This window comes from Cervus elaphus, chromosome 12, assembly GCF_910594005.1.
Source record: "Cervus elaphus chromosome 12, mCerEla1.1, whole genome shotgun sequence".
Classification (NCBI taxonomy): Eukaryota; Metazoa; Chordata; class Mammalia; order Artiodactyla; family Cervidae; genus Cervus; species Cervus elaphus.
This window is the reverse complement of record NC_057826.1, coordinates 9,489,923-9,504,154: the sequence shown is the minus strand read 5'-3', so window position 1 is coordinate 9,504,154 and position 14,232 is coordinate 9,489,923. Positions and strand designations below refer to the sequence as shown.

Sequence of the window (14,232 nt, the reverse complement as noted above, 5' to 3'; positions counted from 1 at the left end):
CAAGAATACTGGAGTGGGTTGCCATTTCATTGTAGAATATATCCATATACTCATCATCACAGGAGAAGGCAATGGCACCCCACCCCAGTACTCTTGCCTGGAAAATCCCATGGATGGAGGAGCCTGGTGGGTGGCAGTCCATGGGGTCGCTAAGAGTCAGACACGACTGAGCGACTTCACTTTCACTTCTCACTTTCATGCATTGGAGAAGGAAATGGTAACCCACTCCAATATTCTTGCCTGGAGAATCCCAGGGACGGCAGAGTCTGGTGGGCTGCCGTCTATGGGGTCGCACAGAGTCAGACACGACTGAGTGACTTAGCAGCAGCAGCATCACAGTATCATACAGCATAATTTCATTGCCCTAAAAATCCCCTGCTGCTCCATCCATTTTTCCTCCCAAACCCCTGCCCCCAGAACTTCTGGCTACCACTAATTATTTTACAGTCCCTATAGTTTTGCCTTTTCTAGGATGTCATGTAGCTGGAAGAATACAGTGTAAAGGCTTTTTTCACTTGGCGATATGCATTTGTTGTTCCCTTATATCTTTTTGTGGTTTGCTAGCTCATTTCTTTCTATCGTTGAATACTATCCCTTTGTATGGCTGTATACAATTTGTTTTATCTATTACCTAGTAAAGAATATCTTGGTCGATTTGGCAGATTTGAATAAATCTTTTATAATTGTCCAAGTGCAGAATTTTATATGGACATATGTTTCCAACATAAAGTGGGTAAATACCAAGGAGTGTGATTGCTGGATTTCATGGTAAGACAATGTTTTAACTTCGCAAGAAACTGTCAAACTGTTTTCAAAGTGAAGCTACCGTTTTGCATTCCTGCCAGCAAAGAATCAGCGTTTTTGTTGCTCTGTATCCGCACCAGCACTTGGTGTTTCAGTGTTTTGGGTTTTAACCTATCTAACAGCTATGCAGTGGCATTTCCTTGTTTTAATTTGCAATTCTCTAACAATGTAAGATGTTGAGGATGTTGTCATATGCTTATTTACCATCATATATCTTCTTTGGTGAGATATCTGTTCAGATATTTTTCTTATATTTTTAAATTGGGTTGTTTTATTTTCTACTATTGACTTTTAAAAAGCTCTTTAAATATTTTGGATATATTTTGCAAACACATTCTCCAAATCACTGGATTTTCTTTATATTCTCTTAATAGTCTTCTACATTACAGAATAATTTTAATGAAGTCCTATTTATAATTATTTTTCATTTCAAAAGTTGTGCTTTAGGCGTCTTTTTGCATCTTATTTTCTCTTTTTCTCCATTTCTGAGAACTCAAAATGCAGTTCTGAGTGAGTTGTGGCCTTGCCACTTTCTAGTCACGTGATATTGAACAAATTTCATTTCCTCTCTAAATTTCAGTTTCCAAGTTCTTTGTCTATAACACGGAAATATAATGTTGTGTTCTTTTTGAGTGTGTTGAAAGGGTTCTGTAAGACTATGCATTGAAATTCACCATTTAAACTGTAAATTTCTGTGTTATTTTGTTTTGTTTTTCTTTATCTTCCTCATTTGTCTTTCTTACCATTTTCTGTTACCTAGCCTTGAATATAGGAGACGTATTTGCCACTCATCATGTACATGAATAAATAATTCTTTCCCTGAATTGGTAGTTAATAGCAAGTTGCATGTATATGAACCCAACCAAAAGAAGTTTTAAAAATGATCTAAGCTGATCGTTAGCACCGTAAGTCAGTTGAAATGAGAGGGTGAGTGATTTGTGTGTGTCCGTGCTTTTTCATCTTGCACTGGGTCTTTTGGTACTCTAGGCCTAGTGAGCTCAGAGTAGTCCAAGATCACATTTTAACATTAAAATTAATCCAAGGTCATATTTTAACCCTAAAGTTAATTTGACAGAGAGAACAATTCCATTGTGGGCCCTCATACCCAACCTTGTCATAAATATTGGCTCAACAACACCTCAGATCCACTGAGGCAGTGGTTTTCACACTGTGCTCTGTGGGGATGTTGAGTCTGGTAACATGTGTATCCTGCAGTTGTTCGGGGCGGGGAACAGTACCGTCAGGACTCTGAGACCACCCTCCTGACTTCGTGAGAACAGTTTTGCCTGTTTTAATTAAGTTCTCATGTGAAATTGTGCTTGAAGAAATGTTTTTTCCTGCTAACAAATTTTTTCTATAAATCAGAATTATAAACTGAAGTTCAAGATTCTAATGAGTTCACCGGTACTGTGTCTTACAAACTGGAGAATATATATCAAGTCTGTTTATTGGAAGACTTACATTAAATGCATTAGTTGTTTTATATGACTAGAATGCCATTGGGAGTGTTATCCAAGATACGGTGTTTGAACAGTGAACTATTCTTCCTTTAAAGTCTTCTGTTTTTATAACTGCCTATGACAGAGCCACTATATCTTGTCACTAGTTCAACTCAATTTGAAAAGCACTTATTCCCACACTCTAATATGTTTTCTCTCACTTGATTTATAAACCTGGCCTTTATATTTTGAGAGCCAAGGATGTGGATGTAAGACCTGAGATATAAATGATGAGGTTGTTTATTATTCTCTTCCTCCTCCAAAGAGACAGATCAAGCAAGAGTTAGAAGCAAGAACTGTATGAATGGAAATAAAAAGGACACCTCAGTGGAAACATTAAACCCATTAATTTTAGATGTTTATTCCATTAATTTCTACTGATCCACCCTTTGAAATATCTTCTGTATCTGATCCTCTGTTTCTATTCCCACAACTTCCCTCCTCTCCAAATATTTTTCAGTTCACGTAATTCTCCCTGTGTTCATTCCGTCTCACCTTTAATTCATTCTACACATGGCCTTGAAAATTAACTTTTTAAAATGCTAATCCTATACTGTTGCTTTATGGCTAAGAAAAAAAAATCTCAAATGAATATTCCTTATGTCAGAATCAAGTTCTTACTAAACACCATGGCATTCAAGTTTTCCATAAGCCTCATTTATATTTAAAAAGATTCAGATTTTTTTAGTATTTCCCAATCTTATTTTTTAAGGCTTTTCTCATGTTTTATTTCTACAAGCTCATCTGGTAGTCAAAATAAATGGACTGTTCTCCTTTCAAAGTTCAGTCTGGTCCATCACTCCAACTATAACCATCTTTGGATCACTATATTTAAATTGCTCTAAATATATATTCTGAGAAATTTATTTTGGTTAAATTAATACTACCATTTAATTATTTCTGTTGTATTTATAAGTAGATTGCTATCTATTGGAAAACAGGAATCAGGTTGTACCACAGAACCACAACCACAGACAACAATAAAAGCCACTATGATTTCTTATGAGTACTTATTGTGACCACGATATGTGATAAGCACCATGTCTTTTATTTTTTAATCTTCAAAGTCACTGCAAGCTAGTCTTTGTTATTTCATTTGACACATGAGAAAATAAAGGCTCATAGATAGGTGTTAAATAGCTTTACCAAGATACCACAAATAATATTTGGTAGAGCTGGACTTAAAAACCTAATTCTGTTGGAAAACTAACAAACAGAAAACCCTTTTCAGTTTATATATTGTACAGTATTTGGTTTGTTTGGTATCTATTTCAGCAGACAATACAGCTCTACCAAAAAGGATAATTTGAAATGAGTTTTTGAAATCCAGCCTTACAGAAGGAAACACTAGTCTTGATAAGGAAACAGATTAAAATATTTCCAAAGCTTCCTTTGGATGCATGAGACAAGTGCTCGGGCCTGGTGCACTGGGAAGACCCAGAGGGATCGGGTAGAGAAGGAGGTGGGAGGAGGGATCGGGATGGGGAATACATGTAAATCCATGGCTGATTCATGTCAATGTATGACAAAAACCACTACAATATTGTAAAGTAATTAGCCTCCAACTAATAAAAACAAATGAAAAAAAAATTAATTCCTTTCAAAAAAAAAGAAGGCAAAAATGCACACACACCAAAAAAAAAAAAGTTAATTCCTGTCAGGTAAGGAACTGGTATTGGAGTCATGTTAGAGACCCTTACTAGTTGTGCCATGACATGAAATTTTCCCGAATCAAGCAAATATTATAAAGCTCTGTGACCAAAGATAGAAAAGGGTAGGGTGGTCCTTGTGAAGCTGAAAACTCAGCATCTGCAACAGAGTTTTGGGTGAAGAAGAGAAGAATTACTTTGTCAACAAAGATCCAAATAGTCAAAGCTGTGGTTTTTCCAGTAGTCATGTATGGATGTGAGAGTTGGACCATAAAGAAGGCTGAGCGCCGAAGGATTGATGCTTTTGAACTGTGGTGTTGGAGAAGGCTCTTGTGAGTCCCTTGGACTGCAAGGAGATCCAACCAGTCCATCCTAAAGGAGCTCAGTCCTGGGTGTTCATTGGAAGGACTGATGCTGAAGCTGAAGCTCCAATACTTTGGCCACCTGATGCAAAGAGATAACTCATTTGAAAAGACCCTGATGCTGGGAAAGATTGAGGGCAGGAGGAGAAGGGGACAACAGAGGATGAGATGGTTGGATGGCATCACCGACTCAATGGACATGAGTTTGAGCAAGCTCCAGGAGATAGTGAAGGACAGGGAAGCCTGGTGTGCTGCAGTCGTGGGGTCACCAGGAGTCAGACAGGACTGAGCGGCTGAACAAGAAGAAGAGAAGAGTAGCTTTGTTGCTTTGCCAGGCTAAAGTGGGCTCACTGGGCTCCTGCCCCTGACACGATGGTTCAGGCGTGGGTTTCTGATAAGGTTAGGGTGTGTGCAGGGCCTCCACTCCTTTAATCTGACCTCAGGTGGTCTCCGGCTGAGCTTCCCTGGTTCTCAAGGTTAGTAAACTGTGACTTTTGCTGGAATCAAGAATTAATTCTCTGGAATTAAGAATGCTTCATCAAGTATCTAATATCTTGCATTTGTTGGGGATGTTAGTTCTGCAGAAGAGCTCAAAGATATTGTCATGTGGACCTCTTGAAGCAGAACCAGGACTCAGCCCACACCTGCACTGTTGTTTCTTGATGGCTGCTCCCTTGTCTCTGTATCCCCTCCCTTAAACTCCCGGAAGGTCAAGGAGGCTGAAGTCTGTTTCCTACAAACCAGAAACAGGGAACACAGAGAGGCTTCTCTACACCATCCTGCTCCATTTCACTTGGAGAAAACTCTGCCAAAGCCTGGGCTATAGAGTTTTCCTTGCTGAAGCTAGAATGAGAATGCTACTTATCCTCTACTGCTTCTCCTAGCTAAAAATACTAGTGAGACCAGAAGTTACACTATTTTGGTGGAATAAATAGCAGAATTGTTCTATCATCTCTCCCTAATTTCTTTGGGAATGAAAGCCTATAGAGAGAACACAGCTTGTACTGCCTAGTCATTGGTAAACTTTTCTAAGGAAAGGGTAAGCCTTTTGTAAGCTCCTTTATCTGCAAAATGTTTTTCTTTGTTTAGAACTTTGAAGAAAGACATCTTTGAATGACTTCTTTGATAAATGTTTTTTATTATTTTTTCTGATTATTATAAGCTTCTGTTTTTCTACCTCTACAGTGCCTTTGGTCATTATGGATATATAGCACAGCACAAATATTACCCAATAATTTTTTTGAAAAAGCAAGGATTCTATTAATAGCCATAGTGATGGGAAAACACATTTAGAAATCTCCATTTGTCCTCTCACTTCCAATTTGTTTCCTCTAATTCACTACGTCAGTGAGTAAGACAGCCTCACTTGGAACTAAGATTCCTTAATTTTCTGTTAGGCAGGTTTCTTATCTTTCTGGGACAGACATTGTCTGGCTCTAATCAGATTGTTGACTGAGAAAACAAGAGCTTAGAGAGAGACTGAATAACATTCAAAACAAGCAAACAAATAAAGAAGCCTAGGAAAACATGAGCACTCTCCCAGAAGGAAAAAAAAAAAAAAAAGAATGCACATAAACTAAGTAAACTATTTTTTCCCTCAAGAATGTCTTTACTTGACTGTTTGAGTCAGATCATTATTTGGGAGATATAATAGCCATTGAATATCTTGTACTAAAATTTTTAAAAATCTGGTTACATTTTTTATTTTTTATTATTGAAATCTATGTGTGAGTTATAGCTATAAACTGTGTATCCTTCCTTTTACACAGGTCAAATAAGCTTAGACTATAAACTATCAAGGCAAAACCAGTTGGTTACTAAAACTTATGAGAAGTAACAAAGGGTAGTCTTTGGAAATAAGTCTTAAATACAGAGAATTTCGTGGGAATGAAAGTTGTTCAGATGATATGCCCCTTAAAGTTTTACATGGTTTAATTAATCGTTGCTAAGTTCTTAAAGAAGCAAATGCATTTTGGATTTTAAGGAGGCTCCAAATGACAGAAAGGTTATTGGAAATCCTTGAAGGGCTCAGCAGGAATTTTCTGTCCTCATTATCTAGAGAAGAAAAGTTATGACCTTGGAAGAAAAGTTATGACCAAACTAGACAGTATATTAAAAAGCAGAGACATTACTTTGCCAACAAAGGTCTGTCTAGTCAAGACTATGGTTTTTCCAGCAGTCAGGTATGGATGTGAGAGTTGGAGTATAAAAAAGCTGAGCACCAAAGAATTGATGCTTTTGAACTGTGGTGTTGGAGAAGACTCTTGAGAGTCCCTTGGACTGCAAGGAGATCCAGCCAGTCCATTCTAAAGGAAATCAGTTCTGAATATTCATTGGAAGGACTGATGCTGAAGCTAAAATTCCAATACTTTGGCCACCTGATGTGAACAACTGACTCATTGGAAAAGACCCTGATGCTGGGAAAGACTGAAGTAGGAAGAGAAGGGGAAGACAGAGGATGAGATGGTTGGATGCCATCACTGACTCGATGGACTTGAGTTTGAGTAAACTCTGGGAGTTGGTGATGGACAGGGAGGCCTGGCGTGCTACAGTCCATGGGGTCGCAAGGAGTAGGACACAACTGAACAACTGAATTGACTGACTGATTAACTAGAGTAGGTTGGGAAAACACTCAAAGATGAAGCGTTATATAAAGACTAGTGTTGTTATTGGAGTCATTAAGCATGAGTTCATGTACACTTATGGAACTGGTCAGTCTTCCTTAATCCTAACAGACTGAAATTTCCAACTGTATATTTCCCTTCTGGTCTTAAAACTGCTATTGACCTTTGAATTGTAATTTTTTTTTTTTAAAAGAATGACATAAATGTGGATACATTGTAATTGTACTGTTGGGTCATTATTATAATCTAACCTAGAAGGATGTACATAATTATTTGAAATAAAATTTAATGTAACATTTTGGTAACCTTTATTTGAAGTTTAAAAATTATCTTTACTATTATTACCTTTTATTATATATTTTAATTATACTTCCTCTTCTTAGTCTATACATTCCCTTATTGTGAAAGCTAAAGTAGCCTCAAGGAGATTATTAAAGTTAGGAATGTGAAATTCCTTATTTCCTTCATTCTAAAATCATTGAATATGTTTGTATCATTTATTAGGAAATATTTTGTTGATATGAAACAAACTTTCAATCTGATAATGAGTTTTATCTCCAATAGAGATAAATAATCCTGGATCATAGAAAAAGCAAGGGGATTCCAGAAAAAGCATCTCCTTCTGGTAAGCCTTTAACTGTGTGGAGCACAACAAACTGTGGATATCTTAAATGGATGGGAATACCAGACCACCTTTCCTGTCTCCTAAGAAACCTACATCCAGGTCAAGAGTCAACAATTAGAACTGGACATGGAAAAATGGACTGGTTCCAAATTGGGAAAGGAGTACATCAAGGCTGTATGTTGTCACCCTGCTTATTTAACTTATATGCAGGTTGCATCATGTGAAATGCCGGGCTGGATGAATCACAAGCTGAAATCAAGATTGCCAGAAGAAATTTCAACAACCTCAGATGTGCAGATGATACCACTCTAGTGGCAGAAAGCAAGAGAAACTAAAGAGCCTCTTGATGAAAGTGAAACAGGAGGGTGAAAAAGCTGGCTTAAAACTCAACACTCCAAAAATTAAGATCATGGATTTGGGTCCCATCACTTCATGGCAAATAGATGGGGAAGAATGGAAACAGTGACAGACTTTATTTTCTTGGGCTCCAAAATCACTGTGATGGTGACTGCAGCCATGATATTAAAAGATGCTCGCTCCTTGAAAGAAAGACTATGACAACTCACGTAGACAGCGTATTAAAAAGCAGAGACATGCCCTGAAGGAACCCGTGTTGGTATGGAGGTGTCTGTAGGGGTCATGGGCCACCAGACCACCCTCGGGGCTGGAGGCCTGTGGTCCCTCCTCAGCCCCAATTCTCACCTCCTCACCTCCCCACCCTCTTAGTGGGCCCCTAAGGCTTATGGCACAGATGTGGAGTGCATATTTTACTATCTGTGAAAACTTCTCTGTAATTTTTTTTCCCTCACTATAGTATTAAACATTACAGCAAATTAAAAAGATGTGAATGAATATCCTACAAAAAGAAAAAGGAAGACTTTACATCTTTCTCCTTATTCAGATTCCTCTGGAATAAGCAGAATTGCAGATGGGTTCAGTGGAGTTTTTTTTCTGATCATTGTTACCATGTTTGTTCTATGAGGCAAGCAGACAAGATATTTTGACAACGAAGATGATGATTCAGATACAGAGACATCAAATGTCTTGCCAGAATTTACAGATGGAATCAAGTCCAGAAATAGAAATCAATACAACCTGATTCCCAGTCCTGTACTTAGAATTCTAGACCACACTGCCTTTCCTACAGAAAAATCTGCTGATATTAATATCTGTGATGAAGAGTTTGACTCTCCTGAATCAGCCCACCGGCAGACTCAAGAAGAGAACCCCACTGAAGTTCACACTACTGAAGATGTTCCAGTTGCTGCAGAAGTGCACCAGATTTCTGAAGATTATGATATAGAGACAGAAAACAAATCCTCTGAGACTCTCCGAGACCAAACTGATGAAGAGTCACCAGCTCAACCTTGCAGAGTTGTTGGCAAGAGCCAAGCTTTGAATGTGACTGCCCAGCAGAAATGGCCTTATTGAGAGCTAATAGCAGTGACCCCTATAAATGTGAACTTTGTGAGTTCAACAGAAAATATTTTTCTGATTTAAAGCAGCATATGATCTTGAAGCTTAAAGTGTACTGATTCAAATGTGTGCTGAGTATGCAGAGAAAGTTTCTCTACCAGCTTCTGATCAAACATCCAAACTGCATGAAGAGGATCCCTACATTTGTAAATACTGTGATTATAAGACAGAAAGCTGTGGTACATACACACAATGGGCTCTTACTCAGCATTAAAAAGAGTGCATTTGAGTCAGTTCTAATGAGGTGGATGAAACTGGAGACTATTGTACAGAGTGAAGTAAGAAAGAAAAACATCAATACAGAATATTAATGCATATATATGAAATTTAGAAAGATGGTAATGATGACCCTATATGCAAGACAGCAAAAGAGACACAGATGTAAAGAACAGACTTTTGGACTCTGTGGGAGAAGGCGAGGGTGGGACAGTTTGAGAGAATAGCACTGAAGCATGTATATTATAATATGTGAAACAGATCGCCAGTCCAGGTTTGATGTATGAGACAGGGTGCTCAGGCTGGTGCACTGGGATGACCCAGAGGGATGGGATGGGGAAGGAGGTGGGAGGGGGATTCAGGATGGGGAACACATGTACACCCATGGCTGATTCATGTCAATGTATGGCAGAAACCACTACAATATTGTAAAGTAATTAGCCTCTGATTAAAATAAATAAATAAATTTTAAAAAAGAGCAAATTTTGAGACCAGCACATTGCAGACCCCCATTTTAGTGATCACCTTTATGTATGTGAGAAGTGTGACATACAGTTCTCCTCGGGCAGGGAGCTCTACCTACATTTCCAGGAGCACAGCTCTGATGAACGGCACTTGTGTCTGTTCTGTGAACATGAAGTGAATGATCCAGAAGGCTTGCATAGCCATGTGGTAAATGAGCATGCAGTTAATTTATAAAGGGTAACAAATAAGTAATAAATAAAGTAAGTAACACTGGGGAACATGGACAGTAGAGCCTCTTAAGCAAAATCACACTTGACAAATGTAAAAACTTCTTTGTTAGTCAAGTATGTGGGTTTCAGAGTAGACTTCATACAAATGTTAACAGATACGTTGCTATTGAACATATTAAATTTTTTTCTCATGTTTATGATGACTGTGGGAAAGGCTTCTCAAGTATGCTAGAATATTGCAAAGATTTAAATCGCATTTATCTGAAGGGATTTGCTTATGTCAATACGCTGAATATTCAACAGGAGAGACTGAAGATTTTAAAATTCATCTAGATCACAAACATTTGGCTGATTTACCTCATAACTGTAGTGAATGCTTGATGAAGTTTGGAAGTGAAAGGGAATTAATAAGTCAATTTCCAGTCCATGAGACACCTTGATTGTTCTCTTTAAATTCCATAAAGTTTATGTGAAATAATAAATTCAACTACTTTGGCAATGTTAAAAAAAAGAAAAAAAAAAAAACAGAGACATCACTTTGCTGACAAAAGTCTATATAGTCAAAGCTATGGTTTTTCCAGGATATACAGAAGAGACAGTTGGACCATAAAGAAGGCTTAGTGCCAAAGAATTGATGCTTTCAAATTGTGGTACTGGAGAAGACTCTTGAGAGTCCCTTGGACAGCAAGGAGAACACACCAGTCAATCCTAAAGGAAAGCACCCTTAAATATTCGTTGGAAGGACTGATGCTGAAGTTGAAGTCCAATTCTTTGGCCACCTGATGTGAAGAACTGACTCATTGGAAAGACCCTGATGCTGGGAAAGATTGAAGGCAGGAGGAGAAGGGGATGACAGAGGATGAGATGGTTGCATGGCATCATCAATTCAATGGACATGAGTTTGAGAAAACTCAGGGAGATAATGAAGGACAGGGAGGCCTGGCTTGGGCCACTTAACAACAACAGCATCTCCAATAAGACTTTGGTTTCATAATTCATTTTATTTGTTTTATGATGCTTTTACTTTTATATTATACTGAAAAATAACTATATTAATTACATTTAAGTGTAATGACACATTTCTTTGTAATTAACAAAATGATATCTTTCATTGAAACACAAACTCCATGAATACAGAGGGTCAAAGAAAGAAAAGAAAGTTAAAAGAAAAAGTGAAAATGTAGTCGCTCAGTCCAGTCCTTCACAACACCATGGACTGTAGCCTGCCAGTCTCCTCTGTCTGTGGAGTTCTTCAGGCAAGAATACTGGAGTGGGTAGCCATTCCCTTCTCCAGAGGATCTTCCCGACCCAGGGACTGAACCAAAGGCTCTTGCTTTGCAGGCGAATTCTTTACCATCCAAGCCGCCAGTTCAGTTCAGTTCAGTCACTCAGTCATGTCCAACTCTTTGTGACCCCATGGACTGCAGCACACCAGGCCTCCCTGTCCATCACCACTCCTGGAATTTACTTGTTTGATTGATTATTTGTTTTTTGTTATTGAAAGCTTGACTAAGTTCTTTCACTTTCCTTCTTGGTAGTTTGACCACAGATAGGCATAGTAATGGAAAAGCTTATAAAATGAGAGACATAGAGTCATAGTTTTAAAATAAGTAAAAATTTATGAAATTTTAAGTTTTTAAATTTATATAATGTCCACAGGTGGTACATACCCTTAAAATAATTAATCCCACCCCTCAACTTTTCTCCTTATGCATGCTGAATCTGCTTTCATTCACCAGTTGGCAAATATGTGCCACTATCTCATACTTGGAATATTCTGTCTGCCAACTGTTTGATTTTGGAAATACCATATCTTTGTATAACAGTGTTTGTTCAATTATTAGACTATTTTATGACATAATGTCATATGTCATATGTCATAATTTTATGTTTTGAAATGAGTAGAAAATTGAAAATGCTAAAATGGTGGCAATATTAAGCATATTAAAAGTACAACTTTGAATTCATTTGAATGTTCATGAAATTCAATTATGAAAGAAAATAGAAAAGTAAAATGGTATAAAATCCTAAAAATCTATAATTAAGTACAGCTCTTGAAAGGTGAGGCTTAATGATAAATTTATGGAGGGTATTAAACATTGGATTGAGTGATGATTAGTAATGTTACAGCTAAAAATTTTGAATGCTTCTTTGCCCTAGCAGAGAACTAAGGTTTGTAAAAGCATTGTATAATTTGATTTCCACAACAACAATATGAAATGTATGTCAGGAACTGTGAAGGGGCTGAGATTTTATTCTACATGCTTGCTAGTTGACATAGATTCACAGACGCAGGTAGAAGATACAGACTAGTGGAACAGAGATGAAGAACTGTTTGTTACAGAAACTGCAGAAACCAGACGATCAGCATTTCTACCAGTCTCCACATCCAGATTCCTGCAGGGCAATGCAGTGAGAGCTAGGTGACTCCTGGGCTGAATTATAGGAAAGGAAGCCCAAATTTAGGAAACTTCAATCTTTTAAAGGGACTATAAGCACACTGCCCAATTTTTGCTCAGGAAGGAGCCATTATGATGATGATTATTCTGGACAGCAAAAGGTAGTGCTTCTAGCCTGGCATATATCTTTTCAAGATTGTTTGCTGTGCAGATATTTTTGAAAAGGTAGTCTAGAACAAAGCGTTAGGAGGATCTTGATTCACAAGACAAGCAGAAATATGGAAGACCCATGGAAAATTGGGCTTTCCTGGTGGCTCAGTGGTAGAGAACTTGCCTGCCAATGCTGTAGATGCAGGTTAGTTCCCTGGCTTGGAAAGATCCCCTGGAGTAGGATATGGCATCCCACTCCAGTATTCTTGCCTAGATAATTCCATTTACAGAGGAGCCTGGTGGGCTACAGTCCATAGGGTCACAAAAGAGTCGGACATGACTTAACAGTTAAACAAAAACGAAAACAACATGGGAAATTGTCTCCCAACTTTATAAATTTTGTTATTCACAGTTTAAGAAAGTGAAATTTTGAGACTTCAGGTGACATATTAAAGTCACACAGATTTCAGAACATCATTCTAGTGGTCTAAATGCAAAGGGAAGCTTGTAATTCTATGTAGCTAATGACAGGATGAGAATTCACCAGAGAATCCTTTGTTTAGAGAAGACTGCCATTCATATTTCTATGATAGCGTTTTGTTATCTGTGGCCTATGCAACAGCAGCAGAAAGACCCCTGTCTTCACAACTCCAGGCTTAATCCAAGCTCAATCTCTTGCAATGTTTTCAGTTGTGATCTTTTTTTTTGCAATATTAGAACAAGTTCCTTCTTTGTAGTCAAAGTCACTTCAGATTATCTTTTTAAAAATTAACTTTCTAAAATGTGTAAAATTAAATTGGTCTGTAGCAAATGGAAATCCATACTATTAACATTTGAAATAATTCTAGATATTGGATGACCTAAAGAAAAGCAATAGCAGCACCACTGATAAGCCTATACATTTTCTTTTTTTAATAACCAAAGATAGTTTTTATTTATTACTTTATTGAAATATAGTTGATTTACAATGTTGTGCTAATTTCCACTATACAGAAAAGTGATGCAGTTCTATATATGTATACATATGTATACACACACACACATATACACGTGTATATATGTGTATCTGTCTATATACATATTCTTTTTCATATTCTTTTATACTATGGTTTTTTCATAGGATATTGAATATAGTCCCCTATGCTACATAATTCCCTATGTATAGTTCCCTATCCCTATATTAGGACCTTATTTTTTATTCATTCTATATGTAATAATATATAATAATTTGCATCTACTAATCCCAAACTCCTAATCCATCCCTTCCCATTCCCCTTTGGCTACATAGGGAACCTAAGTTTGTTCCCTGTTACTATTTTGTCCTTAAATTAATCTGTGTCATATTTTAGATTGTACATATAAGTGATACCATATGTATTTTTCTTTATCTTTCTGACTTACTTCATAAGGTTTGATAATCTCATGCTTCATCCATGTTGCTACAAATGGCATTATTTCATTCTTTTTTATAGCTGAGTAATATTACATTGTATATATTTATGCTTGTATATTTTCTTTTTTCCTCATAATCTGTATTTTTATTAGTTGGAGGCTAATTACTTTACAATATTATAGTGGTTTTTGCCATACAATGACATGAATCAGCCATGGATTTACATGTGCTCCCCGTGCTGAAACCCCCTCCCACCTCCTTCCCCATCCCATCCCTCTGGGTCATCCCAGTGCACCAGCCATCTGGTCCTGGGCTTTTGTTTGCTGGAAGATTTCTGATT

The 14,232-nt window shown here is 37.4% G+C and overlaps 1 pseudogene; it reads left to right on the top strand.

Moving 5' to 3' along the window:
• LOC122705063 overlaps positions 1–10,390 on the top strand; it is a 41,295-nt pseudogene extending 30,905 nt beyond the window's left edge.
• The last annotated feature ends 3,842 nt before the right edge of the window (positions 10,391–14,232 follow it).